Genomic DNA, 25140 nt, shown 5'->3' with positions numbered 1-25140 from the left:
TTTTGACAGAGCAACATTACTTTGGGGGTTTACTGGTATATTTAGATGGACCTTTCTGTTAAGGCTTACTTAGTTTTAACCTTTCCTTCTCCTTTAAAAAGAGTTTTTGAGATTTCCAGCTCTGTAAAACATTTTCGTCTTGACAGCATTCTCTGTGATATGCTTTTATGTGAGTCAGCTACCAAACCTGAAAGTCGGTATATAATCAATAATGAAAATATAATAACTTGTATACAAGCGTTTCACTATATTAAACTTATAAAACAAAAGAATGGTAGTATATTTCCTTTGCACATTTCCATGGGAAGCTAGTATCTTAGAATATATGCTAACTGCATAAGGGCAGTTGCCCACAGCAACCAATCAGATCTTTTTTATGTATATATTGAATAAAAAGTCATTGCAGTTGTTCCAGGCAAATGCACTTGTACAATTTAACATCTATGTTAGTAATGGAGATCTACGGCCTTGCAAAATGGCAAAATATGCTGAGATCTGGAATTTGAGATTACGTTATTATATTTAATTTATTTTGCACCAACATATATCTGAGAAATTTACAGAGATTAATACATCATTGCATCAGTCCCTGTCCCAGTAGAGCTTACAATCTAAAGTCCCTATCACATTCGCACATGCAGTGGTCAGTAATTCAGGAGCAAATTGCTTGGAAAAAACGGAAGGGTAAGAGGAACAGAAGGAAACTGGGGTGCTCAGATGAAAAAATCCACAAAATTTTGTTGTTTCTAATTATACTTTAATTTTCCCCAACTGCTTTATTTTTGTAACCATTAGCTTAAGGCCCATTGGACTGTTATGTAATACAATTTTGAAATAATTTAGCCAAACAGCTGGTAAAGTTGAACCTCTATAAATCTATAGGTACTCTTATCTAGTTGAGTGAAGAAAAACATAATGAGACTGCAAAGGTAAGACCTATAGGCAACAGCACAGGGAGAGTACCAGGCTCCATTATACAAATACTCTACTCTATACAAATAATGTAGCATTTAAAAAAAATAAACATTTCAATAAAGAGGCTATCATAAGTAAAAGTAAAAAAAAAAAAATATTGCTTTCTCCAAATGCAGTTTGTATTGCCATGGCCTTTCTTCCCCCCTGCATTGTGCAGCCCTGTGGGTTGTACAATAAAAGGTACAAATAAAGGTTGTCACTTACATGTTGAATATATATGAATCTCCCTCTAGTGACAGAGTAGAAGAACTACATAACAGCATGATTTTTCTCAGGCGGGGCTGTGAGTGATTTAGCAGCCTTCTCTCAACCCCAGCTGCCCTCTCTTCTATACCTCTTCTCACATTTCTAGTGACAGTATATAGGTCCCACAAATAAATTAGCAGTTCTCAGCACACACATCCAGGTTTAGTTTTCTACAGCCAGAGGTGAAGTTATAATCATATTTAACATAGGTGTCAGCTGTCTAGTACTCATTTTTCTGTCATGGTAAGCAGGCCTGGGGGTTCTGGCAAATGCCAGAGGGGCTGCTGTAAGTAGCCATAGAAAGTCACTATTTATTGGGCTGGTGGGCGCTGTTTGGGCCTCTGTGTATCTGAAATGCTAGAGCCTATTTTGAATCTTAGTCCAAACCTGACAGTAAGGGGCAGATTTATTAAGGGTCAAATTGAAAATTGAAATTTGAAGATTCAAAAAAAAATTTTTTGGTCAAATTCGACTAGGGAGTTATCCAAACTCAATTAGAGTTTTTTAAAAAAAATTCGAACTAGATTCTCGAGATTTATCATACTCTGGCCGTTTAAGAATTTTAATTCAATTATTTACCACCTAAAACCTGCCGAATTGCTGTTTAAGTCATCATAAGAGGTCCAGGGATCAATTTGGTGATATTTGCAGCCTTCCTGACATTCAATTTGATTCAGTTTGATCTAATTGTATTCGAGTTTTCGGGTCGTTTAAATTCATCTGAGCTGGAAAAACTTGATTTTATTAATAAATTTAGATTAGTCAAATTTATGGGAGTTTTGAAAACTCACATGAATTCGAAATTTGACCCTTGATAAATGTGCCTCCCAGTGTGCATTAAGGGGGTTATTTATCAAAGGTCGAGTTTTTTGAGGTTTGTGAGATTTTTTCTACTTCGAATAAACCCACAATTCAATGTTTGCTTATTTATGAAAAAAAATGAATGTAAAAAACTTGATTGAATGCAATAGGGGGGAAACCTTAATACTCAAAATGATTGAGTAATGACAAAAATAACCTGGAATACCTCTAATTGATTGATTTTTTCAAGCGCAAAACTGACCTTGACAGGTTTTATCTGGAGTATTTTTGGATTTTAGCAGCTTTGAGGCATAATAAATCTGGAAAAATCTAGTTTTTTTTATTCTGAAATAGATTGTGAAGAATGGGGATTTTCAAGAAGTATTTTTTTGTCTGTACAGATGATCAAGAAATATGCATTTGAAACGCCTTTACACTTAGGGGATATTTATTTAAGTGCAAATGTTTTTTTTTTACTAGAAAATTTATTTTTTTTGTGAATAAAACTAGAACCTGATTCTGATATCCAAAGATTTCGTGTTTTTCAGGCAAAAATCCGATAAAATCTGATTTTTCAGGAGGAAAGTCTGAAAAATTGGTACGATTCTAATTTTCTGATGATTTTCACGATTTGTTAGTTTTTTCCCAAACTGGAATTTTTTGGGAAAATGTTTTGATAAGTAAGGGGAAATAACGCATGCGGAATTGGTCAGAGTATATTTAAAAAAATAATGAGATAAATTGGATTTTGATAAATAACCCCCTAGTGGTGGGCGAATCTGACCCGTTTCGGTTCAATTAGCGAAAAGGCGAAAATTTGCAGAAATGCATTGGTCTATGGGCAACACATTTATTTCTGGTGAACAATCTGAAAACAATTGAACTAAAAAAGTGTTTGGAAGAAACAAACCCTTTAACTGAATAGGGGGCATCAGCCACAGCATTTGACCAGAGAAATAAGCATTTGAATTAGTGTTCACTGTTTATACATCTACAACAAAAAAATACATTTAATTTTTGTTGGATCTAACATTAAAAAAAATATTATTAAACTAATTTGACAAAATCGCATTCTGTAATTTACTAGTAATTTACTAGTAATTTAGTAAAAATTCTCTATACTTTGTTCCTTTACTCCACAGGTTGTGCCCTGGAGGTGAAGCACTTTGCACTTTTGGAATAGAGCTGCAAGATATACAGTTGTTAAATACAGGGCTCCCTTGCATCAAATGTGATGTGCTCGCTCTCTGCTTTTAGCACAAGAGGCAGGGCACACGTGCACCACTAATAGGCACTAAGGGATGCAAATACACATATGATTTTGTGGAAAGTTTGAAAACTTTGTAGCGTTTTGTAGTCTTTGAAAACTAAGGGTCTGAAATTCTATTGATGAAATATTTTTCCTTATTTTGTACAGGCCATGTAAAAGAAGACATGTTTTCCATTTTTTGAGAGCAAAAACCAGTTAAATGAATTGTCATTGATACATTAAAACAGTGTTAGTACCATAATGTAATGGCCAACTTGGTTTGATGTTATTGAAAAAATAAAAAGCCTTCGGCTCACTCAGTTCCATCCACACCTCTGTGAAAAAAACAATATATATATATTGTTTTTATTTATGCCTGCAACCTTTCTAATGTAATCAGTTTATATATCCTCTCCACATCCATATCATTAACCTAACATGGCATTCTTTCCAATACCAATTGCCTCCAAATTACCTGCCCACACATTTCTCCTAAAGCAGCTGAGCTAGCAAGCCTTCCCCTCCCACCCACACCTCACTTTTAATTGGGTTGCACTCCCTACCCTTCCCTCCCAAACCTCTATCTTAATGCAGCTGGCTTGCCTTACCCTCTTACCTACCTCATTCTATTAATAAAACTAGCCTCCCACCAGTCTGCACCTCTCCACATTTAGCTGGTGTCTCCCTTCCCCTTTTCTCTCATCACTCTCATCTAATGCTGGCCTGCAACACTTCTCTCAAACGTCTGCCTGTGTCTGAAATGTCCTTCCACTACATGTAAGACATTACATTAACTTTTCTTTCCCCTTCAAACACTCCCTAAACACTCAACCCATCATAAACAATCACCAACTGTATTCAACATCCTCATGTTTAAACTGTTTACTTGAGTGTTGTTTGTTACACTATTGTTATAACACTGTTTGTTATAAATTAATGTGAAGCTCTTCATAAAACTTGCTGGTGCTATATCAATAAATGACGACGATTACAAAAAGTAATAAAGGCAATTAAATTAAACTTTTAATTTTGTGAACATAATCTCAGCAAATTAGCCAGCCCAAAACTAAATTGCACTGTAATATAATATAATAGTGCTTGTAAGGGGAATTTCTTGACACAGACCCCAAACATAAAAAGGTCGGAACACCAATTCTTAAAAAAATGAAACTTCTTTATTTTTCGGATATGTTACTGGCAGTCATATACAAATTCCAACAGACTTTTCAATTGCCGTTTCCACTTTAACCTTACAATTGCTTTCCGACCTGGTAGTCTGTGCGTTACTACCCAGCGTTTACAATAGGGTTACTCTTTACTCACACTCTGCTGGTCCTCCTTGGTCTGGCTCGGTGATCCGGTGCACCACTACACCCCTTCACCATTCCACCAGTTTCGATCATCCGGCACTCGACCAGTGCCCCTTGACCACTCCGGCGGGTACCAGCCACCTGGACTTGAAGTCTTCTACTTCCACCCTCTCTTGCCTAACAACCTCACCACTATTACCCTATCTTGGGAATTATTCCCCGGATCCTAATCCGACTACGCTCCTTGTCGGGGCAAAAGACTACCCATACTAACTTCCCTATCTCAGACACCTAGTGCCTGCTAAACTATGAACTACTATGCTAAATTCTATCTTACTTTCCTTTCTGTTTTAGCTCTTCTTCAGGACTGCTCCTTTCAGACAGCATCCTCCCATTCAGACTCTAACTCTAGGGTGTGGCCTTCTTTTATAACTGCCCAGCTTCCCAGCCACTGCTGTATCACTTCCTCTGCATGTGCTGGTCCTCATTCTGTTCATGTGTCTCTCATCTGCTAATGGGGATAAATTACACTTTTCTTATCCTTGAGCTCCACCTGCTGGCCACTCACCCAAATAACACTCTACTGCCACCTAGTGAATTGAGATAACCATTTACACAGTGTTACATACAAAATTCTCATTAACATCACATAATTCACAAACAACATTTTTAACCATTTCACCCTCTCACAACACAATTCACTCTCTTACACACGCACCTTCTTAAATGTGCCACGTCCTCGTGCACCACAACACTCGTACAAACATGCATTCAATGAAATAGTCAAGACAAGTGTAATGAAATGCTGAAAATGTTATATTCAACTGGTACCTTATTATCTGCATAAGGCGTTTCTTATGAAAACTAAAATTACTATTAAGATTTTTTTTTTTAACAACACATTAATACTTATGGAATACAATGTCATCTCCGGAGAAAGTTGAGAGTCCCGTCTTATAGTTCCATAACTATGAAGAGATAGTGCAACTGAACAAAGTCACTTAAAATAGTTCAACAAAAATATTTGTTACCAGAGTCCCGGAAGGCAGAGTCCAGCAACTGTCGTTACAACACGACTCAGAAAAAAAACTAACTGTAAACCTGCAGAGTATTGCATCAACTTTTAGGCCTTAAACCATGCGCTGGAACCAACTCTTTGTCACCTCATGTGGGATATAGTAAGCTGGATGAGGCTTCTCCACTTTGAGGCCGTCGAACCCCAGGACATCCTTGCTGAGGTGACGTTCAGGAGCCCGTTTGCAGACACTCCTCACGTGATGTTGTAAGACTGTGCGCCCCAACCACCACTTGGCCAGACAACCTTTGACTTGCTCCTGGGCCTGTTGCCTAGCGGTACTATCAGGCTGCTGTAGACTTTTACTGTCGAGTTGTAGATATTGCAGGATATCCTGGTTGATTCATTCCTGCAACTGGGTCTCGACACGTTGGTATACCCACCTCGGGGCATAGGGCATGAAGAACACCCAGCGCTTGTGCACTTCCACATTGATCTTTCGTTGCACCTTTGAAATAGCGCGAAACTCACGTGGGGAAGCTTCTCCTGGAAGAACCCAAAATTCCCTGGCTTCCTCAGGTAACATGAAATCTGCTTCGGTCAAAGCTAGCGTGAGAATAGCTCCAGGCGCAGACCCCATCTCGCTATCTTCCTCATGGGTGTCAGTGTCGTTCTGAACATCGGACACGTCCCACTCCTCGCGCCACGTGGACTCAGTTGTCTCTCCAGAGTCGGCATGCTCACCCCAGTTAGCCTCGATGTCAGTAGGGCCTACTGAACCGGAGGGCAGAGTGGTAGGTAAATCTGGCTGCGTCACAGTGGGGGTAGACGCGGCCGTTGCCGGTGGTATATCAGGATGGGGCTCTTTCACCGGTTCGTTAGTTGGTAGAATGGATTTCCCAGCCACGGCACCCTGTACAGCGGTACCTACAGGAAGTGCGGGAGGCTCCTGTCCAGTAAACAGTAGCAGCTGCGGCTCTGCGACCACCACGGGAGCTGGCTGTAACTCTAGCTGCTTAATGAGCCGATCCACTATCTCCACGGTAGGTGGTAGCTGTTCCAGATAAAAGGGACCCATATAATGCTTACGCTTGCAGGTCCTGCAGCGCCCCTCGATTTCCACAATACCCCAACGCAGCTCAGCGCCGCAGCCGCCACAGATGGGGATTAGAAGAAGCTTGCCACGGTCAGTGAGTTTTTCTGCAAAGTATCCAGCCCACTGAAATCTGCCGCCGGTATCAATCAGCGGAGTGCTGGCAAGGGCTTTATCCATCGTGGTTACACTCACTTTTCACACTCACAAAAAGTTCTGCGTTCGTCAGTAGAAAGTGCTTACTCAAAATGGCGCCAAGTCCACGCCTGCAGCTCTATTAATAGCGAAAATGCCCCACACAATATGGCCGCCAACGTAGTTCCTGTTCCTGTTGTCCTCAAACCAGAAACAGCGCCACCTTCAAACAACTGTCAAATTCACAGCTGTATAGTTCCAAATAACACAGTCCGAACCCTGCTCACAGCAGCGCCAAAATTATGTAAGGGGAATTTCTTGACACAGACCCCCAAACATAAAAAGGTCGGAACACCAATTCTTAAAAAAATGAAACTTCTTTATTTTTCGGATATGTTACTGGCAGTCATATACAAATTCCAACAGACTTTTCAATTGCCATTTCCACTTTAACCTTTCAATTGCTTTCCGACCTGGTAGTCTGTGCGTTACTACCCAGCGTTTACAATAGGGTTACTCTTTACTCACACTCTGCTGGTCCTCCTTGGTCTGGCTCGGTGATCCGGTGCACCACTACACCCCTTCACCATTCCACCAGTCCCCCGCTTCGATCATCCGGCACTCGACCAGTGCCCCTTGACCACTCCGGCGGGTACCAGCCACCTGGACTTGAAGTCTTCTACTTCCACCCTCTCTTGCCTAACAACCTCACCACTATTACCCTATCTTGGGAATTATTCCCCGGATCCTAATCCGACTACGCTCCTTGTCGGGGCAAAAGACTACCCATACTAACTTCCCTATCTCAGACACCTAGTGCCTGCTAAACTATGAACTACTATGCTAAATTCTATCTTACTTTCCTTTCTGTTTTAGCTCTTCTTCAGGACTGCTCCTTTCAGACAGCATCCTCCCATTCAGACTCTAACTCTAGGGTGTGGCCTTCTTTTATAACTGCCCAGCTTCCCAGCCACTGCTGTATCACTTCCTCTGCATGTGCTGGTCCTCATTCTGTTCATGTGTCTCTCATCTGCTAATGGGGAATAAATTACACTTTTCTTATCCTTGAGCTCCACCTGCTGGCCACTCACCCAAATAACACTCTACTGCCACCTAGTGAATTGAGATAACCATTTACACAGTGTTACATACAAAATTCTCATTAACATCACATAATTCACAAACATTTTTAACCATTTCACCCTCTCACAACACAATTCACTCTCTTACACGCTGTTTAGATCTAGAAAATAAAAGCTATGTACTTGAAGTCAGGGGCAAAACTTGTCACACTTCTCACACGTGTAGGCCAGGAACAGGGACTAGCAAGACACAGGGTCAGACTGGAACATTGGGGGCCCACAACTCTCGCATTTCGCCTGCGTGAGCGAACACCATTGTGCTGTTGCACATCATCTTTTCTTTAGGGCCTGGGCTGGCAGGGGGCCCATTAGGGCCAGGGTATGGGCAGTGGTGTCCTACCGGCCCAGTCTGAACCTGGCAGGACACATTCATACAAGCCCCTCTTTCTCTCTGTGGAACCCCTTTTGGTGGGGGGTTCTGCTCCCCCTATATTTACATCACTGCTTCTAGCTCTGATCACAGAAACAGGGACATATCCATACACAAAACTGTCAAGATTGACATTTAGCTGGAAAAACATTTTATTGTTAATGGTTGCCTTGATGGCACACCAGCCACTCATTTAGCTTGTTTCAGTCTGAAAACACTAAATAGTGAATTTATGTTCTAAAAAGCATCAGTAGTAGTGCTGGTAGGAGCTTTCCATTACAGTGAATGGAAAACAACAGAGGCAGTTTTGGGTGCTTCTCTGCTAGTAGAAAAAGACATAACAATACACCATAGAATTCTACCTTTGATGATAATGAGGAATTTCAAAAGTATTTACATCACCTTTAAATAGCTTCTTTACCTTACCTTACAACAAAAGGGTTTTATTGCTACTTTAAAAAGATACTGACACATGCAGGGAAATGTGCCCAACTCCTCATCTTTAATAATAAACAATAGGTGTGTTATTAGTTTTGTTTAGAACCTGGTTATTGAGATCATGTGAATTGTAATGGTCATATGACTAATGAATTTGTATAACTAAAATATGTAGTGTCTTCTAGTTACCTGCCTTTCAGCTGATCTCAATCGCATAATATATCACTTAGAGGGTTATGTATTAAGGTTTGAGTTCTGTTTTCCATGAAAATTCCAGTTTTTAAGGTTTTTTATTTTGTTAAAACCCACATTTTTAAAAAAACTAAACATTTCTGAGATTTATTATGAAGCTGGAAATAGTTCTAATCCAAAAATACACCATCAAAAACCCTTTTGAGGTCATGTTGGAGTCAATGGCAGAGGTCCCATTTGAAGATGTTAATAGCCTGCATGGTTCAAGTTTTTTCAGGGGTTTTGCCTGAAAACTCAATCAGTTTGAGAGATATGAGTTTTTTTCACTGTAAACTCGATTCATTCGAGTTTTCAGCTTTCATGACTGAAACAAGTTTTTTCCATTTGAGTTTTTTCTTAAATCAGAAACCATTTGAATTGTGAGTTCAATCAAGTTAATTCGAGTTCATTTGAGGTATAAAAAACTCTAACATTTAACCTTTGATAAATAACCCCTTTATTATTCAGGTGCTTCCAAAACTCATCCAATAAACTCCAAATGCAGGTTCAAGCTTGTGTGTATATTACATTTATATAATATATTAAATGGTTTTAAAAACTTAAATTGATGGGTGGGCTGTGAGTTGACCTCCAAGCTGGGGAAAGGATATGGACATGTGCTTACACACCCTCATACAATTTACCGGCACAAACATTTTGGACGTGTGGGCAAAACACACAACGGGATCCCCAATTCAGTAAACAGAAATGTGCACTTTCAGAAGGTTAACAGTAATGTAGACAGTGGTGCTGGCGGTTTAGCAACTGCTTGATGTGCATGCAAAAAGGAAGTGACACAATTAAAGCCGGTTTACAACCACAATAAAAAAAATATTCTAGTTCCAAATGACCTCACATGTATAAACAAATTAAAAACCACAACACAAATTCCTTAAATGTATAAGCCTAATATTGATGTAGTCTTGATTTATAAATATACTGGTGATAGTAGGCAGTCAAGGCTGGTTTTGTTTTCACACTCAGAAAAGAAGCTTTACAAGTACATTAGAGGGCGTTATAGACAGATATCGGGGGATTTCTTTTCCCATAGAAAAAAATCAATGCACCAGAGGCCACCTCTTTAGACTAGAGGAACAGAACTTTCATTTGAAGCAGTGTACTGTATGTGGTTCTTCACAGAGAGGGCAGTGAGGTTTTGGTATGGTGTTGTGATGGAAGATTCTATTAATGTCTTTAAGAGTGGCTTGGATGATTTCTCGGACGAGTATAATATCAAAGACTATTGTGATAGTAAAATCTAACATAAATATAGAAATTTGTATATATAGTTTATATATGTGAGTGTATAGATAGGCCAGTATAAGTATGTGTGTAGTAGTGCACTGGGATTCATTTTTGAGGGGTTGAACTTAACGGATTTTGGTATTTTTTAACCCAACTATGTAACTATGGTGCCCTTCAGGATTAAAAATCTGGGTTAAATTTTGCAGAGCTGGTGAGCACAAAGAAATCCTGTCCTTACTGCCTGCCATAGGCCGGTGGGAGGGGAGATGGGATGCCACTAGGGATGTAGCGAACGTCGGAAAAAAAGTTCGCGAACATATTCGCGAACTTGCGCAAAAACGCGAGCGGTTCGCGAACGGTTCGCGAACCCCATAGACTTCAATGGGAAGGCGAACTTTAACATCTAAAAAAGACATTTCTGGCCAGAAAAATGATTTTAAAGTTGTTTAAAGGGTGCAACGACCTGGACAGTGGCATGCCAGAGGGGGATCAAGGGCAAAAATGTATCTGAAAAATCTGCCTGTGTGTGCTTGGAAGAGATAGTGTAGGGGGAGAGCTGTTAGTGATTTCAGGGACAGATGATAGTAAGTTTGCTGGCTAGTAATCTGCTTGATACTGCTCTGTATTGGAGGGACAGAAGTCTGCAGGGATTTGAGGGACATTTTAGCTTAGGTAGCTTTGCTGGCTAGTAATCTACTGTTCTCTTTAAACAACTGCCATACGTTGACCTTGTAGGCATTGTTTGCCCAGTTTTTTTGGACGCAGCCACTGAAGCACAGTTGCCAGAAAAAATATGCCATATAAATGCTGAAAATAGTAATTTTTCGCCATACGTTGACCTTGTAGACATTGTTTGCCCAGTTTTTTTGGTTGCAGCCACTGAAGCACAGTTGCCAGAAAAAATATGCCATATAAATGCTGAAAATAGTCATTTTTTGCCATACGTTGACCTTGTAGGCATTGTTTGCCCAGTTTTTTTGGTCGCAGCCACTGAAGCACAGTTGCCAGAAAAAATATGCCATATAAATGCTGAAAATAGTCATTTTTTGCCATATACGTTGAGTCAACGTATGGCAAAAAATGACTATTTTCAGCATTTATATGGCATATTTTTTCTGGCCTCTGTGCTTCAGTGGCTGCGGCCAAAAAAACTGGGCAAATAATGCCTACAAGGTCAATTTATACACTAATACAGCGATGGATACGGATTACGTAAAATATATTATGGCTGCTTGAAAAAAGTCACTCCGGTGTTTTTTCTGGAGACGGTAATATTATGGATATTTAGACAGAATGTGAACAAGGTCACACAGCTAGATGGCAGTTGGTTGAATAACACACTGGGCAAAAAATGCCTACAGGGCAAATAATGCCTAAAAGGTCAACTTATACACTACTACAGCGGTAGTAAAATAAAAAAAAGTAAAATAAAAAAAAATGAATATTAAAAAAAAAAAATTAAAGTTGGTGCTGCTGAACTACTAGGAGCAGCAGATTAGCACACCAGTCCCACTCCCCAACACTGCTAGACTAATAGCACTGGGCTCTTATAGTAGTAGTAGTAGTAGTAGTAAAACAACAAAAAAATAAATAAAAGCAGTCCTTACAAGGACTACTGTTATTGCAGCAGTCAGCAGATGAGATCAGAAGCAGGACAGCTGCCCACAGCAGCTACATACAGAGCACTGCAGTAGAAGGTAGATTACTAGCCAGCAAAGCTACCTAAGCTTAAATGTCCCTCAAACCCCTGCAGACTTCTGTCCCTCCAATAACAGAGCAGTATCAAAACGATTACTAGCCAGCAAACTTTCAACTGTCCCTGAAATCACTAACAGGCAGCAGCTCTCTCCCTACACTATCTCTTCAGCACACACAGGCAGAGTGAAAAAACGCTGCAGGGCTTCGGTTTTTATAGGGAAGGGGAGTGGTCCAGGGGAGAGCTTCCTGATTGGCTGCCATGTACCTGCTGGTCTGGGGTGAGAGGGCAAAAAAAAGCGCCAACAATGGCGAACCCAAAATGGCGAACGTCGCGCGACGTTCGCGAACTTCCGGCGAGCGCGAACACCCGATGTTCGCGCGAACAAGTTCGCCGGCGAACAGTTCGCGACATCTCTAGATGCCACCCCTAGACCACACTAATTATATGTTTAGAAAAATGAAAAAGATTATTTGAAAAGCATCATTTTTTAATTCTGGTGAATACTGAATTCGGATTCATTTTGGCTGCACACTTTGGAGTAGTTGATTACAAACAGAACGATAAATATGGTGCATTCTGTAATTTTTTTAAACATTTACAGTATATTTAAATGAAAAACCTGGCCCTGGTCTTTTGGCCAGTGAAATCATAAATATGATCACTATGTTAAGGCATACCCCCTCAATGGCTCTGAATCACAGCCCTCAAAATGATTTATTGAAAAGGAGGTGAGGTTTTGGATGGAGTGGAGCATGTCTGTGTGTGTTATTGGGTTTAACCAATGTGGATGGTTTCAATTGTCTTGCTTTTTAGTGATGAAATGTTGGGAGGCATGGACGAAGAGGAAACAAGAGAACTAGCTCTACCTGAAGGCCTCCTGTCCTGGCTTGTGTTGGGTGATCACAATTCTCTCCTCATTCTGAATCTTTATTTCAAAAAGAGGATAGAATAATCACTGATACATTTTTGAACACCACTTTCCACATGTTACCACATTTTCTCTACTATTGAATGCAATAGTATGGTGAGGTGGGCTAAAAATAACCCGATATAAAATATAAATAATAAAATATGGTAAGAGCCTCTTTAAATAAGAAGACATTCACATGTTTTAGCTACACATTTACATTACACAGAGAACAAGCTTTTGCTCTTTAAATATGGTATAAATTTGCTACACTGTGATCAACAAGCCATATTTCCCTGCTAATTGGACAGCAATGGTAGAACTGAATCACCTGTGAATGTCAATCCAAACAGAAACACAACTGTTTAAAATAAGAGGTTGGTGGTCTTGGTACTTACTGTTCTGTGAAGGAATGAACCAGAGCAGTTCCTTCTAGTAAGTGTTCCCATGTGCTTCAATCAATGGCGCTTAAAATTCATTTGTGACAAGCTAGCAGTTATGTCTTATAAAAGCAGGCTGTCTCCCAGACACAAAGTTTATGCATGCTGCTAAGGAAGATGACATCAAGTGCAAAGTATTCATTGGGCTGTGTCATCGCATAACCACTTTTATGTGTGCTTTGGTAATTATGCATTGATACAATGTTTGTGTTCTGTATCGTGACTGAAGAAGTCAATGCATTTCTCAATCACATTTCTTTAGCTGACCAGTAGTTGGCAAGTGTCAGACATAGCAGAAATATAGGAAATGATATAACCATTATACTCATGAATAGACATAAAGAGTGAGTGTTCTTGAAATAACAGAATGATGGTCATTACAGGACTAAAATGTACCAAAGAGAGAAGGGAAACTTCATGTGCTCCGTTCCAAGATTTTAAAGAGTTGCCCCTCTCAATGGCAGGTGTACCTCATGGAGTTGAGTGTGTTGTGAGTGAAAACAATTAATTTTGTGCCTGTGTTTTGCTATTTTCACCTTGCCCGCTATTAAATAAGCCCTGCATTTATCTGACCAAGATTTCCCAAACTACAACACCCAGACCCTCTTATATGTGTTGCCTGTTGAAGGCTACAAAACATGTTGACAGCATGTCATTACTAGTGGCAGTTACACACCATGACTTGGTTAACTTCAGTTGCTCCTGACACTGGCCTATGCGATATAAATGGTCTGGACTCAATTTACAGCATAATTAAGTGAGGGTGCTATCCAAAGAATTGGTAATTTTACTGAGTTAGAACATCATGGTACAGAAAATGCACTGCAGTTTGCATAACTAAAAATTTCAACTATGGCAGAAAGATTTGGCATTTGTTTATAGACCAGTTAGAATCCCATGTGTAACCAATGCTACAATACAGATCCCAGTTACTGTAGTTGTTTTCACTTTCTGTTGATACTGGTAACTGTAATAGGAAAGAACAAGTAAAATCAGAAGATGTTTATGCAGATACCAGGTTACTTTAATTAGGCCTCCCTCCCTGTTCTGAGCTCTAGAATTGTACCTCACTTGCCAACATACCACACCTTCAATGCTGATCAATTTTATTTATAGACAAAAAGACTGTAAGCCTTAGCAACTAAACAGCAGGTAGTAGACTGTAGAGTTGGACCCTTAAAATTTTAAAAACAATCTGCAAAAAAAAAAAACAAGACTCCACTCGGCACAGTGTTCTGTGTTACCCACTGAGCGCACAGTGAATGGCAAATATCACCTGCTTATAGAAGACATTGTTTACAGGGCTACTAAGGAGGCTGGCCACATACCTTCACAATATAGAAGAAGACCAGGTGGAGTATATGTAACACCCATGACACCATCATACATGGCAATGATAACCACTGGCAAATGAATTGACCAAAATGTCAGATTTAAATCAATGCAACATGAGCAGATTCTGATTAGATTTAGGATGACTATGACCTTCAGTTTTACAACAAATTGGCCAGATTTGCCAACAGCAATACAAATTCAATCTTCCAGTCTTCCACTCCACACTTTATGCAAGAAGTTAAGAGATAACTTTATCTTCTGAATCGGGACCGTTTTTGCCAATATGTATCTAGCTTTAGAAATCCCTTAGTAAGGAATTGTAAAAGACGTGTTTGAGTTTAAAACTCTCACCTGAATGAGAATAACTATAAGCAGAGCTGTGTAAGTAGAACAAAGAAATGGTAAAGAGTGAAATATTTGATTATAGCAACAAACAGCATAATTAAGTAGTTAAGAGAAATTCATATTTCTTATATGCCTTCATACATATTTCCCCATCATCCAAACCCAGCCACATGTTAACCATCGCAGGTGGACTTTAAAATATCTAGCTAGACTCAAGGCATTCCAGTTTCTCACTTCTGAGCAATTATTTCCTCATATATCATGTCATTGATAATAATATGCAAGTTATTACCAATAAAAAAGTAAATAAATACACTCACCCTTTGTTGTCACACAGCAGTGTGTCTCTTTATTACTCCAAATCTTACCGATGGAAAAGTGGATACAACATTCCTGTTTCTGTCATATTATTCCATGTTGTCTTTGCACCTGTCTCTGCTTCTCTTAAGTTTTCTCAACTTTATTGGCTGTTATCCTCTCTGCCCTGCTCTCTTCTCTACTCTTCTTGCTGTCCACTCTTGAAAATAGTCCTTCCTTGTCTCCAAGGCCTCACTTTGGAATCCAAGCGTCAAGCTTAAATAAATATTCCCCTAGAAGGTTTCTTAGTTTAGTTCTAGTCCAACTGTCTCTAGAACTATTTCTATTGTCTCAGAAGTTTGATGTTTCCTTTGCTGTGTTTTTTTACAAACCTCACTTTTTCACCTCTGTTTTCTCTCTCTGTCTCTCAGTCTCTCTCTCTTGTAAGAGGAGCTGCGCTGTCTCACATGGCTGCCGAGTCCCTGTTACCTAGGAAACGACCCTGATTACAAACACTTTTCATGCTGCTCATTGAACTAGCTGCAAACACACAGAGACTTCCTCTTCCCTGTGAGAACAAGCACAGACCTGTCCTACAGAGAAGAGCCTTTGTACGCCGGCCATTCCTACAGACTGGTGGGACCTATTAACCAGACCATAGTGCCGCCACCTGGCTGATGTCTTACCATCCTGGCCAGTAAAAATGATGCGAGATGCCAATGTTATTAATAGGGGAGAAAGGTAAAAGCTTAAAAAGGCTGGTATTTGTTCCCAGAAATGTGGCAACCATAACAGGGACCTCTCATGCAAATTCATAGCTGCAGTAGAAAATATGCACTTTACAAAGACCAGACATGATTATTAAACATATAAAACGAACCTTAATAGAAGTATGACTATCAATAATATAATACTATGCAAGCCAATTACAGTGACTGTAGTTCCTAAGTATATAAGCAGAGGAGCTAAACGTATATCACATGTAAATTTATTTTCTTCCATCCAGTGGAAATGGCACACCAAGCAAGTGCCATATAGATGCTTTTTAGGCAACTATTGCCCAACAATAGCTTATAGAAGCCAGCCATGTAAGTCTATGGAGGCAATTTAAAGATGTAGTTCTTAAAGGAAAACGATACCCCCTGAACAACGTAGGTCTCTATAAAAAGATATTGCATAAAACAGCTCATATGTAAAACCCTGCTTCGTGTAAATAAACCATTTTCCTAATAATATACTTTTTTAGTAGTATGTGCCATTGAGTAACCTAAATAAAAAATTGCCATTTTAAAAAATAAGGGCCGTCGCCTGGTATCCTAGGATTCGCAGTGTACACAAACAAACCAAACAAACTAACATAGATGTTAGGTTAGGTCGCATGAGCCAATTAGTGTTGTCTTTTGCTTCCACACTTCTTCCTGTTACAGTTGGAGCTGCAGTATTTCTGGTCAGGTGATGTCTGAGACAGCACAGAGAAACAAAATGGTGGTTCAAGGCAATATTTACTTAAATATATATACCAGTTTGGTAAGATTATTTAATATGCCACTTAATTTTATATAAATTATCCGATGCTTAATTATCAATTTCAGGGGAGTAGTTTTCCTTTAAAGTTACCAAAACAGCCCCATGTGCCACATCCTATGACACTTCACCATGCAGGTAAATTGGCAATTAAGGATATTTCTGTAAAATAACTTTCCATTTTTTATAGATACATTTTGTTTGTTCGTACAAACTTTAGGGACAAGGGAATGTTGTATACAGAAACCTCTCAGGATTTTTTGAGACTGACCAAGGCTAATGTGACATTTGGAGACCATTGATTTTATTGTTCCTCAGCATTTTTAAAGGACTGTTCAACTTTTAATACATTTTTAGTATGATGTAGAGAGTGATATTCTAAATCAACTTGAAAATTGGTCTTCATTTGTTTATATGTGGTTATTGAATTATTTCGGTTTTTGTTCCATAACTCTCTAGTTTGAATTTAAGAAGCTATCTGGTTGCTAAAACTCTAGTAACATCTTTATAGAGGATAGGGAAAAACCCTTGGACATGAAAAGAGCTCTAACTCATTATAAATTCACATCCGGCCTACTGTTTGGCATTCCTGATGTGGTACAATATTAGCAATAGCAAAAGTTTACATAATGCAAATATTAACCACAAACATGTCTTGCAGTTCACAAATACCTCTTATACTTCCCATTAATCAAACTTGTGTTGCTAAAATGCTTCCAATTAAAGCAATACCAACATCAGAAATGGAGTATCTAAATAATGCAGCAGTGCTGTCGCAAGGACCCGATGTCCCAGGGATAGATTTGACAGCTACAGCCTACAGAGTATTTCAGGCAGTTTGAATGTTGGCACTCCCAAAAGGAATAACAAGCAGTGAACTGACATTGGAAGCTTCATAGCATTTGCAGGCCTGGATTTGTGGAAAGGCCACCAAGGGCCGGCCTAGGACAGCATGCTTGCCAACCACACCCACATTGGTGAAAAAACACTGGAGATGCGCAGGAAATACAAACAGTTTTTAAAACTCCTGTGCGCCAATCAGGGTCAGACTAGGCTGGACTAAAACCCGGTGGGCCGGGCTCTTGGGCCCAGATCCGCTTCCTAATGCTGGCGACGCTGTGCATGCGTGTGATTTAAAAGAAGCCTAGAGCGAGTGGAAAAGGCAGGGGTGGGGGAAGAGGAAAGCAGAGAGGCGCTGGGCCAGGAGCAGACACTATTGCAAAGAGCAGGCCGAGCCCTCCCAGCTCATTAGAAACTTTCAGCGGTGAAGAGCACAATGGATTGAGTTCCATGGTAACCATGTTCCCTGCAATGTTCTATTGTTTGTGCCGCGTGCATGCGCACAAACATGGCGCCATGCGCACTGATGCGGCGCCGTGCACATGCACACGAACACGGCTCGCTGGAACGGCAGGGGGGACCGGAGGGGGGCCCTAGGGCAGCAGCCCTAGTGGGGCCCCAAGCCCCCCAGTACGATCCTGGCACCAATACCCATTGATCCGGGACCAGTGATGAAAATTTGCACGAATGAAGGGGAGGGGACAGGAGTGACAAATGGCAGCGGCCATTTGGGTCTGTATTTCAGGCGTCTCTGGTCACAAAAATGTAGGACCATCCTCAAGATATGGTGATACTGGATTTTGTAATTGTTCTGGCATTTAAAAAACAAAAAGTCATTTCTGAAAAAAGCAAGGCAATTTCAAGCTAAGCCATTACAAGACAAAGTAGGTAAAGGTGGGGGTCCAAATTGCTATCATGCTCTCGCTGACCATTGATGCGCTAAAACAGATGATTCACCTTATAAAGTTAACAGGAGTGGTTTTAGTTTTCATTACTAAAACACAGATATGGGGGGTTGGGGGTATTTTATTACTGGTACTTGGTGAGTGACACCTCACTGCTGGATGGGATTTATTATTTGTAAAACATGGGACCTGGATTTTACTGGATCACCAAACCTTCATCTCATCCCTGATCTTACATAGTAAGCAAGGTTGAAAAAAGACACATGTCCATCGAGTTCAACCTCCCTTTCTTTTCTTTTTTCCATCAACTACCCATCCGCCAGCTGATCCAGAGGAAGGCAAAAAACCCATCCGAAGCCTCCCCAACCCGCCCCAGAGGGGGAAAAATCCTTTCCCGACTCCAAAATGGCAATCAGACTAGTCCCTGGATCAACTTGGACTATGAGCTATTTCCCATAACCCTGTATTCTCTCACTTGCTAAAAAGCTATCCAACCCCTTCTTAAAGCTATCTAATGTATCAGCCTGTACAACTGATTCAGGGAGAGAATTCCACATCTTCACAGCTCTCACTGTAAAAAACCCCTTCCGAATATTTAGGCGGAACCTCTTTTCTTCTATGTCTACAAAAGCATTAAAACATTACATGAACCCACTAGGATTTTTTTTTGCCACCAACCTTGATTTCTGCTAGCTTAGTTAGCATCAAGTACAAGGTACTGTTTATTATCACCGCAAAATGGAAATCATAGGAAGTGTTTGATTAAACAATTGTGTTAAATAAGACACCCTGTTGTTTTCATATTTTGGAGCTTTCTGGAGATTTCATCCAGGAAATTTTGATAAAGCAAGGTTTATATCCCCTTTGCGCACAAAAATGATTTAGGACATATTTATGGGGTTATGTAATAAAAGACACAAAGTTTGCCCAGGAGCAGTAACCCATAGCAACCAATCAGCTGTTCAGCTGAACTGGTCACCTGTTCAAAACAATACATCTTATTGGTCGTTATGGTTTACTGCTCCTGGGCAAACTTAGTGCCTTTAATTACATATGGGAGATAGTAGGGCAGTCAGTAAGTAAAGGACTTAATGATAAAGCAATTTTGTTTCTGATGTATCCAGTGATAAAGCATTCAGATGTTGGTATTGCTTTAATTGGAGGCGTTTTAGCAACGGCAAGTTTGATTAATGGGAAGTATGAGAGGTATTTGTGAACTGCAAGACATGTGAGTAATATTTGCATTATGTAAGCTACATCCCCTTACTTACCACTTACAAGTGGTAAGTAATGGGCCCCATCTGCAACTAATTGAATAAATCGCATGTAAGTGCGCAGGTACAAGAGGGAGGGGAGATGCCTACTTGTCATCCCCACTTGCACCCCTATAAAACAGCTCTGCCAAACACAGGCAGCGACAAAGGTCAGACTGGGCTGATGGGACACTGGGAAAAATTCTGGTGGGTCCCCGGCTCTTGTGTGCCCTGCCGACCCAGATCCACATCCTGCACTTCTGCCATGACCGGCTGACTTCTACCTTCCGCAACCAGCAAAAACAGGACGTACGCGGCAGCCAGAGGGGGGCCCCCGAGACAGCAACCCAGGTGGGCCCCTGGGCCCCCCATTCCGACCCTATCCGGGTGACCACCAGTCTCTGTGTATCTGAAATCTACAGAAATTAAACAAACACGGAAGGATGGGTGCAAAATACAAAGACATGGTATATTGGACCTGTTTTTTGCACTTTCAGTTCTGCTTTCTGTGTTGTAAATGACCTCTACATTCTCAGGGTGCTCTTTACATGACATAGTCATTGAGGCCCATTTATCAAAGGTCGAATTTCGAATTTCATTTTTAAAATTCGAATATACTCACAATTCAATCCCAGACTGACACTTCGAATTTCTATACTTGAACAAATAACGGGGGTTAATCTTATTGTACTAATTACCCCAGTGCTATTTAGTGCAAATGCTGTATATTTGCTAAAAAAGTTTTGGTTTCTAATTCAATTTATAATTATATAATACTTCAAATTGTTAGTGATCTCTTTAAGCAACAATGCAAAAAGAAAAAAAACTCCTTACTAATCCAATCTAGCCATTCGGATTTTCCCCGGATGAATCATAATTTAATAATTATAACTTGTTAAACTTGGAAAGCATTCCGTTGTTAAACACATCTCCAATGATTATGAACTGATTCAGCTATTAACATATCTGTGGTTCCCAGTCCCATCAGTTTTATGCCCTTATTGTACTAAATACCACATGGATCCCATTCAATCGCCCATGTTTACTTTATTTATCTATATTAATATCTTAAGTGTCTTAATTACCAATAGTTTCCAGGATTAGACACTGCCCATATAAGCACACAGATACACCCATGGGTTTAGGAAAAGGCAACAAAGTTCTACTCAATCACATTATTAACAGGTTGACATTGTATTATGTAAATAATAGTTCCTGTACCAATACTGCAACTGACTGTCTTTTTTTATTTATTAGTTCATTCATACAGATGGCTGCACATGGGCAGATCAAGCTCTTTTACTAAGCAGTCAAAACAGCAGATGTGCAGCCAATTTTGCCACAAATAAGGAGGGCCAAGTTGACAATTTAAACACCTATTCATACAGTAGTCCACAATATCTGGTCAATACAATTATTGACGTAATAAATGTACCATCTTGAAATGGTCTTAATGAAACAAGAGCTTCCCTTCAAAGACCAGATTTCGATTTTCTAGAGTAAAAAATAACGTGGATGGATTAAAGGGGTTATTCACTTTTAATTTAACTTTTAATATGTTTTAGAATGGCTAATTCTAAGAAACTTTTCAATTGGCCTGATTTTTTTCTTAATTATAGTTTTTGAACTATTTGCCTTCTTCTTCTGGCTCTTCCCAACTTTCAAATGGGGGTTAGTGACCCCATCTAAAAAAAAACAAATGCTCTGTAAGGCTAGAAATGTATTGTTATTGCAATTTTTATTACTCATCTTTCTATTCAGGCCCTGTCCTATTCATATCACAGTCTCTTATTCAAATCAATGCATGGTAGCTAGGATAAATTGGAACCTAGCAACCAGATTTCTGAAATTGCAAATAACTAAAAAAATCACAAAAAATAAAAAATGAAAACCAATTGCAAATTGTTTCAGAATATCACTCACTGCATCATACTAAAAGTTAATTTAAAGGTGACTACATATCTGATACTGCCAATGAGATTTATCCAGCTCTGTACTGCAGCCTATAGGAGAGATTAGTCACTGGCTTCCCTCTGTTTCCAACCAATTGCAATTCGTCTGTTTGCTCTTACTGGCGCAATACAATTTAAGCAGCATCAACTACTACCACTCAGGTAGAGAGGTATTTTAATTCTAAACCAACAACAAAGTTAATAGGTGTGGTAATACCATCCATGCTTTAGCCTCTTTGATTTTCTATAGATTGTGTTGACTTTTATCACCATGTATTGCATAACCAGTAGCGGGTATTATTTATCATACTTTATTATTGTTCATTACCTACAGTATTTAAACATATTAATATCAGTACTTTGATAGAAAGTGGAGTATAATTACCAGGCGGTGCACTAAATACTCATGTAGCCCTGATAGTAAAAGGTGTTTTGCCTGTTACTTAATAATTGTACGAAAGGTACATATATTATAAATTGCTTTACAGAAACTAGTGCTGGTTATTATGTACCATAATAGCTATGTTACTAAATATATTATTTATATACATTCTCCAATCTCTATACATTATTCATTGTATAAGTCTCTATAGTTATCTGTTTGTTACATGACTAATACTATTACGTGTGTCAGTTTTTTTCAGCTACAATTTAATCCCTGTACCGGAAGTTAATACATACAGTACAGTTGCCTCCATTATTTTACATTGCTTCCGGCGGAAGTCACTCTAAGAAAAAACAGGTAAAAATGTTATGCCGTTTTTGGGGTATTAGCCATTTTTTTAACACAACATAATAAATATAACCCTAAATGTATCTTCACTGGTGTCAGATACAACATTTATAATACCTCATATATATTGTACAGGTATATTCTCCTGATTCCTGATCACATTTCAGTGTATAGTTAAATACTTAAATGACCTTTTAGTTCCAAATGCTTTTCATAAGTGTCCCCCTTTAAAGGGATGAGTTGGCAGCCCTTATTCTTTTAGTCAATGGCCAGTTCTCTAAACCAGCAGACAGCTACATCATCAGATAGACACCGAGGGGTTAATAGTGTTAATAGTGAAGTTCCGCCACTAGAGTGAAATTCCGCCACTCTCCATTCATTTCCATGGGATTTTTATAGGCGTATTTATCAAAGGGTGAACTTTCACTTTCACCCATTGATAAATACGCCTTTCAAAATCCCATAGACATGAATTGAGAGCTGCGGAATTTCACTCTAGTGGCGGAACTTCACTCTTTGATAAATTTACCCCCGAGAAGCTTATTAAGCTGAAAAAATACACCACCTAAAATCTGTCGAAAACATGTAGAAGTCAATGGCAGATGTCCCTTTTACAGCTGGAAGATCTGATTGATTTGATTTGTGGTTTTAGAGGTTTTTCGGATGTTTTTGACACTTTTGTGCAACAATACGAAAAAGTCGTATTTATTCTGTAACAGCTCAATAATCTTGTGGTTTTCCCATTAGCGCTATTTCAGTTTAGATTTTTAATACATTTCATTTCATGGTTTTAGAGAAAGTGAGTTTAGCCACGGTTACAAAAACCCTCTAAAACCACAGAAATAAAATTGTTGATAAATAGGCTCTGAGCACTTCTAGAGGCACTTATCTTCACTACCATAAAATGTTTTTTTTTTCTCCATTTTATCATCCTCCTTCTTTATTACAGTCATACTGATGAGACACTGCTGGATTAGATCAATTGAACCTGGCCTAATAGCTGCGGGATTTGATCAGCCTTTTTAGCTACTAGCCTGGGCCTGTTAAAGGAAAACTATACCCCCCAAACAATGTAGGTCTCTATAAAAAGATATTGCATAAAACAGCTCATATGTAAAATCCTGCTTCATGTAAATAAACCATTTTCATAATAATATACTTTTCTAGTAGTATGTGCCGTACATGTTAGGTCACATGAGCCAATTAACAGTTGTTGTGTCTTTTGCTTCCACACTTCTTCCTGTTACAGTTAGAGTTGTAGTATTTCTGGTCAGGTGATCTCTGAGACAGCACAGAGACCATCACGAAATGGTGGCTCAAGGCAAGAGATGTAAATATATATTCCAGTTTGGTAAGATTCTTTAATATGCCACTTAATATGATATGAACTATCTGTTGCTTAAGTGTTCATTTTGGGGGTATAGTTTTCCTTTAAATAAGGACTAGTTATTATGTTGTGTTTCAATATGACTGACAGAGAAATCTTGCATCATGTTCTCTATAAAATAACAGACCGCACTATGTTATTTACCTTACAAAACAATATCCCTGAGAAAGGTTACACTTTGCTTAAATCTATGGAAACTACATAAGCTATTAATCACCAACATGATTCTAGAATCACAGCTAGGGCATATGCTGAAGAGATTCCATTAGTCTGGTTTTGCTCTTGCTGGAGCTCATTAGTGAGACTGGAAAATGTTCAGCTAATTGGATGGATTTGCAGGGAAAGAAAAGAATGTGACCAAATGCTCATTCTCTTACAGTGTATATGCACAACAGTTTTCCTGTGAAGAGAAGCCAATTTTTTATTTGAAATTTTTACATGCAGAACCCTACAAACTAGTATTTTCAAAGATTTTTAGAAGCACAGCTAATGAATTTGCATTAACCTAACCTACATTCTCCCCTTTAGTCATTTTGTAACAAGTTTTTTATAAAGTATACATTTGTATAAAATGTATTGTTACTTAACATAGGAAGGGAAAAAGAAGGGATACAAGAATTCTGTTTCTAAGTTCTAATAAGGAAGAAAATACTTAAGCATAGGAGACGTGTGGTGTAGCTACAGTTTGCCTGAAAATGCAAAGATATAAGCATAATTATACAGGTGGCTTACAGCTTTTGGCATTCACTTATTGAAAAAGGGACGACTGTTTTATAGGAGCCTCTTGAAGAAAAGCCATGTAAATCATGCATTAACTGACAGTGTGTAGTGTGTATGTATATATATATACATATATATATATATATATATATATATATATATATATATAGTCAAATACAAGAGTCCTCTTGTACTATATAATATATATATATATATATATATATATATATATATATATATATATATATATATATATATATATTATAGTCACAGGGGAGTCAGTTGCTGTATAGAAAGCCAACACCGGCTCAGCATTAGGGCCCCAAGAAACTGTGTCCGTGTAATATTGGTTACAGACTTTAGCTAGCACACACAGTGAGTCAAGGGAGGGATGATCTGACACCTGCGAGTTTGGCTATTTACACGACACAAGCATTTATTATAAAGAATTATTAGTTAATAAAACATGTAAAAGCTTAGTTAGTTGGTTAGTACGTAACAGAGCAAGAAGAAGAAGAATTGGTGAGAAGGTAACAAAAACTTTAGGTGTCAC

At 39.0% G+C, this 25140-nt stretch overlaps 1 protein-coding gene across 3 annotated transcripts in view; it reads right to left on the bottom strand.

Moving 5' to 3' along the window:
* usp2.L (ubiquitin specific peptidase 2 L homeolog) overlaps window positions 1–25140 on the bottom strand; it is a 53538-nt gene that overhangs the window by 28180 nt on the left and 218 nt on the right. The window contains exon 1 of one of the 3 annotated variants that reach the window (XM_018225778.2): window positions 15297–15742. The exons of 1 other annotated variant lie outside the window; for it this stretch is intronic. The gene's annotated coding sequence lies outside the window, so the exon portion shown is untranslated. Of the gene's footprint in view, window positions 1–13254; window positions 13351–15296; window positions 15743–25140 lie in introns of those variants that run through there. One more of the 3 variants, XM_041569235.1, reaches the window with a different exon arrangement.

The sequence above is a fragment of the Xenopus laevis genome, chromosome 7L, assembly GCF_017654675.1.
Source record: "Xenopus laevis strain J_2021 chromosome 7L, Xenopus_laevis_v10.1, whole genome shotgun sequence".
Taxonomy (NCBI): Eukaryota; Metazoa; Chordata; class Amphibia; order Anura; family Pipidae; genus Xenopus; species Xenopus laevis.
The sequence above is the reverse complement of the archived record's forward strand: the minus strand, read 5'-3'. Positions and strand labels throughout refer to the sequence as shown.